The sequence below is a fragment of the Mesocricetus auratus genome, unplaced genomic scaffold (genome assembly GCF_017639785.1).
Source record: "Mesocricetus auratus isolate SY011 unplaced genomic scaffold, BCM_Maur_2.0 Super-Scaffold_100014, whole genome shotgun sequence".
Lineage (NCBI taxonomy): Eukaryota > Metazoa > Chordata > Mammalia > Rodentia > Cricetidae > Mesocricetus > Mesocricetus auratus.
The window spans coordinates 18793577-18799576 of record NW_024429197.1 but is presented as its reverse complement, the minus strand read 5'-3'; positions in this window follow the sequence as shown (position 1 = coordinate 18799576).

Here is a 6000-nt window from a genome sequence, read left to right as displayed (position 1 = left end):
ACACACACACACACACACAAGCATGCATGCATGAATTTAGATCTTTGTTCCTTTGGGCAACTGAAAAACTTTCCTTTGAAGGCAGATTGACATACTAGAAAAACTACAATTTTTAATCCTGGCCCTTGAATCCTTTGGGTTTAACCTCTGCCTTCCCAGCTGTAAAATGGGAACAATAATGCTACCTGGTAGATATGCCACAAGAAACAAATGCACTGGCCTTTGTAAGGCACACGCTTGTGCCTCCAGAGCCCAGGGATTTTCTGATCATGCTCAGTCAAACCATTAAGCCCAAGGTGCTTTGCCATAAGTTTTACAGAGGTGCCCATCATCAACTCCTGGAACTAGCTAATTCGGAAAATTGTTTGGAATTGACATCTAAGGAAACGACCACACCTAGCCCACTACTGCTTCAACTGTTTGTTTATTATTGACAGTAAAAAATTACCATTTATGTATTAGGGTTGGGGGTAGGAGTGAGTGTCATGTGTGTAGGAGGTCAAAGGGCAACCATGTGTAGTAGGTTCTTTAGGTACGTTCCAGATTATCAGGTTTTGAAGTAAATTGCCTCTGCCCACTGAGCCGTCTCATTAGCCTTCGCCCTGCTACTGTCAAGTTTTTAGTTACAGGTGTATTTGAAATCATCTGTTTGGAAGAATGACTCTTTTCCTTAGATGAAAGAGCTTCAAATTGGAGAAGTTTTTTTTTTTTGCAAAGCTGAGGAAATTTGAGATTCTAACAAAAAAGAATAGATACAGCAGCATCTACAGTGTCACAAGTATCTGTCGATATCTCAACAATGAACTGTAACCTGACCCAATTTGCATCCACAGAGAGAAAACAGGAGAAGGTGAGGAGTTGATTACAGCCATTTTTAGGGCTGGAGGGATCCCACTGTGGAGGATGGAGCCTGGGTCCAGATGCTTCGATGGCTACAGATACTTCATCAGCTTCTTCCCCTGTGAGGGGAGAGGGTCCACGCTGGAGGGGAGGGTGCTGACCTACTCACAGCAGAGTCCAGTCGGTGATATAAGAGTCAGAGGGGCCAGGCTCCCAGAGATTTCCCCTCAAGGAGGGGAGTCCCTCTGAAGCTTTGGACAACAGAGTCAATGGAGTGAGCTAAATGTCTGGGATCAATGAAAAGAATTTCATGTGGTTCTGGGAATAAATCCAAGCTAGTTGGGCTTGAATACTCACAGATACTAGTTAACAATTAGAACAAAACAGTGGAATCAGAGCCAACTTTTAGTTTCATTCAGTCCTACCCTAAATACACTAACCTTGGATTTTTTGTTTGTTTGTTTGTTTTTGAAAAGTCGTATTCTCTACTGCCTATATTAACATTCTTTTCTCTGCCAACGAAAACTCAATCCCATCTCTTCAAGAGTTGCTTGCTAAGGCCACTAGTGACCATCATGTCACCAAGTCTAGTGTCCACTTCTTGGGTTGTTATTTGACCTGTAAGAAATATGAAGCTCCCACCCCCCGTGCTGCCTCCATTTTTGCATACTGCAAACACTTTATTCTGAAAATGTCCAAAGAAATTATAAAACACACACACTCATACACTCGTTGGATCCACATTGTTAGCAGCAGGATTCGTCGATTTCTCCTTGCTGTGACAAAATAACCTGGCTGGAATGAAGGAAGGGTTCTTCTGGCTCACAGTTCATCCCCCACCCCCCACCACCGCCCCTGTTTCTTTGTGTAGTCCTGGCTGTCTTGGAACTCACTCTGTAGACCAGGCTGGCCTTGAACTCACAGAGATCTGCCTGCCTCTGCCTCCCGACGGCTGGGATTAAAGGTGTGCGCCACCACGGCATGGTTCTGGCAGCCGTCACGTCGCATCTAGTCAGGAAGCAGAGAGGCACATGACCACTAGCCTTCAGTTGAGCTTCTCCGTTCACTCAGTTCAGGACCTCAGCCCATGGAATGGTGCTGTCCACGCTGAAATGGGAGTTCCTTCCTCAGTCCACCTAATCTGGATGCTCTCCAACAGGAATGCCGAGACTGTCCTCCCACGGGACTCCAGATCCTGTCAAGTTGACAAGTGAGGTAGTCATCCCAGCTTCTTACCAGGCTGGTGTTAGCTCTTTCTCTCTAGACACGTAGACTTGCTGTCATTTTTACTGACATCATGGCCCCTCACTCTAAATGCTCCAGTACTCCAAAAGCCAGGGAATGTACCACAAACGCTATGTGTCTTACTTAAGGTAACCATTGCTTTAACAAAACATCATGACCAAAGCAACTTGTGAAGGAAAGGGTTTAGTTGGCTTACATTTCCACAGCACTGTTTGTCACTAGAGGAAGTCAGGACAGGAACTCAAACAGGGCAAAAAACCTGGAGGCAGGAGATGATGTAGAAGCCATGGGGGAGGGGAGTGCTGCTTACTGGCTTGCTCACCATAGCCTGCTTTCTTATAGAAACCAGGGTCACCCACCACCCCAGGGATGAGCTGGGTCCTCCTTCATCAATCACTAATTAAGAAAATGTCCTATAGACCTGCCTATGGCCTGATGCTATGGAGGCATTTTCTTAATTGAGGTTCCCTCCTCCCAGATGACTCTAGTTTGTGACGAATTGACATAGAACTAGCCAGCACACTATGCTAACTGAAAAGACTATCTGTATTCTAATTTGTCCAAGCACCTCAACTTCAGTCTTTCCCTCCAGCTTCCAGCTGGATTATGCGTTTCTGGTAGTTATTGTAGCTACTGAGTGTGCGGTGCTTCCTTGTGCTGAGATCCAGACAACCCATTTCCGGTATGAAGACAGCAGAACTCAAACCACCTTTTTCTGCAGGTACTAGACATGATGGACTAACATCATCTTGCTCTGTTTCTGGCGCCATTCACCTTGATGCCTAATAAATGTGGCACCCACCAGGCTTCCCCACTGTAAGCAGGGTTTCCTCCAGTTTTCATGAGTGCTCTGTGGGAGATACTTCGACCTGGAGCCCAGTGAAGTTTTGACTCCAACATTCTCAGATCCACTGATGCTGTTTATCCCAATCGATTACTGTAAGGTAGTCCATTTTAAACTCTATTTTAGATTTTGTATGTCTGTGTCTGTATGCTGGTGTGTGCACAGGAATGCAGGCGAGAAGACGTGTCAGAGTCCATGGACCTGGAGCTAGAGATCGTCTGTGAGCTGCCTGAGAGGGGCGCTGGGGATTGAACCCAGGTCCTCTGCAAGAACAGCAAGTGCTCTTATCCAATGGGCTCTCTGCAGCCCTGCCCTCAGTCTCTTACTCCGCGTGCTTCCTGTGTACCTCAGCTGGCATCCCACGGAAGGAAGGATGCAGAGCAAGCTCCCCTCTCTCACTTTCTTTATTTTCTATTAAAATAAACTCACAAATCATCTTTTATCTGAATGAGTTATAAGCCTCTACTGTTTTTACTCATCGAAATGTTTAAATTATTCCAAATAAAGCTTTCCTCTTGTGTCCCCTTTGATGTACTGAGAAATTGAACATACAAATGAGCGCTGGCTTGATCGCATACAAAACTAGAACTACAGCAGACAGTCTGCAGCCACCAGCCCTGTGCCATCTCAGTCCCTGTTTGTACAGGTCAGAAAACACTCCCTAGCAGCCAAAACAAGGAGCTAAGCAAGTGGGGCATGATGGTGTATGCATTCAGAGGCAGAGGCAGGTGGATCTGAGTTCAAGGCCAGCCTGGTGTACAGGGCGGTTTTTAGGACAGCCAAGGCTACAGAGAGAAGCCTTGTCTCAGGGAGAAGGAAGCCCTGTCTCAAGAAGGAGGAAAAGTAGGGGAAGAAGGAGGAAGGAAGAGGAAGAAGAAGCAAAGAAGAAAGCAGCAGGAGCTAAGCCGTGATCCCCAAACCCCAATCAGGCCCCAAAGACTCTAATTTGTATCAACCAGAGAAAAACTGGTGAAGCCTTCCACCTCCCTTCACAATAGTGCTGTCTACAGCTTCGCCACCAGCAGTTTCCAACCAGGGCATACCCAAAGCCTTCCCGTGCTTCTGCCATGTGGCCAGTCTTCTGCTTGCCTATGAATGCTGGCCTGAACACAGTGACAGTGTTTTAGTAAGCTCCATGGCCCACTGGTGGTTTTTGTTCACCCCTGCAGTACGCCCCATCATTACCCCCCTTCAGTACCCCATTGATTGGCTACCGAGTGTCCCCTCTCTCTTTGCCCCTAAGAGCTCATTGCCTCCCCCTATTTGTTTTTTGTTGTTGTTGTTGTTTTTCTGCTAAGGAGCCCGCGCTCCCCATAGCGAGAATGGGTGCCCAGGACTGGTTGCACTCCTTGTCACTGCTGTCCTCGTTGTCACTGCACTCATCGTCTCCTCTTAAGCATACTTTCTTCAGAGGCAAAGGCAGGCAGATCTCTGGATTTGAGACCAACCCAGTCTACATAGCAAGTTCCAGAGCCTAGGAAGCCTGTCTCAAAGCAAACAATGCCCTTTGCCTTCTTCTCTAGGGGATGCTGACATTCTAGGTTCCAGTTTTGTCTTCAGCTTCATCTAACATGTCCACATTCCATCCTGCTGTCGCCCATTTTTCTGTAATGTTTGAACATCCCAGTCTCAGCCCTGAGTCATCTTCTTTTCTCTAAAGCAGTATGCCTAATTCAATCCTTTTTGATTATTTATTTATTGTTTATTTTTGAGACAGGACCTCAAGCTCACTGAGTAGCTGAGGGTGACCCTGATCTTCCTGCCTTCACCTCCCATGTGCAGGGAGCACAAATGTGTCCCCTGGCCTGGTGGGTACAGCTCTGGGACTAGAACCCAGGGCTTAGCCCATGCTCAGAGAGCACTCTGCCCTTTGACCTATTTTTTAAATGTATTTCTTGAACACAGGCAGCATAGTGGAAAGAACTCAGATGATTGGAGTCCTGCATACAAGCCCAGATATGTCTCTGACCAATCGTATGGCCCAGGGAATCTCTTGAACCTCACTTCTTCACATAGAAAAAGAAGTGTAATGAAAAAACATATACAAAAGCCCTGGTGAACAGTTAACGTCTACCAATGTCTGGATAATCCAAGAGTAACCCTGCACTTCCAGATTTAGAATGGATTCGACTCCTTACCATCCATGACTTTCCCAGTCTCTGTTGACCTTGGTTGGGGAGATGACAATGTGATGAGTATGGTATTTTTTTAAGTTATATTTATTTAGTGTGTTTAAGAATGGGTGTGCACACATGCCACAGCATGTTTGTGCATGTCAGAGGGCAACTTGCAGGAGCTTGCCCTCTCCTTCTACTCCCCGTGTCCCTGAGACACGGACCGCATCAGCCGCGCTCCTCAGTCAGCCACTGTCACCCCACCTCCCAAGGCCAGTTGTGAGCAGAGCTCCACTAAGAGCCTGCCTCACTATTGATACCTGGGAAAGCAGGTTGTCCTCCTCCTCTTCTTTGAGACTGATGCTGGCTAATTTTGATCAACTTAACACAAGCTAGAGTTTATCTGTGAAAAGGGAACTTCCCTTGAGAAAATGCCTCCATCAGATTGGCCTGGAGGCAAGTCTGTGAAGACTTTTTCTTTTCCTTTCCTTTCCTTTCCTTTCCTTTCCTTTCCTTTCCTTTCCTTTCCTTTCCTTCTTTTTCTTCCAAGACAGGGTTTCTTTGCATTCCCCTGGCTATCCTAGAACTGGCTCTGCCAACCACACCTGCCTCTGCCTCCCGAGTGCTAAGATTAAAGGCGTGTACCACCACTGCCTGGCAACATTTTCTTGATTTATGATTGATGAGAGGGTCCAGCCCACTGTGGCAGTGCCACCTTTGGGCAGGTGGTCCTAGGGTGCATTAGAAAGCAGGCTGAGTGAGCCGTGGGGAGCAAGCCAGTAAGCAGCATCCTCCATGGCCTCTGCTCCAGCTCCGCCTCGCTATTCTTCCTTTGCTTGAGTTCCTGTCTTGATTTCCCCCAATGATGAACTGAGGTCCAGATGAGGAAAACAAACGTTTTCCTCCCTAGGTTGTTTTTTTGGTCATGGTCTATCACAGCAGTAGACGGTAAACTAG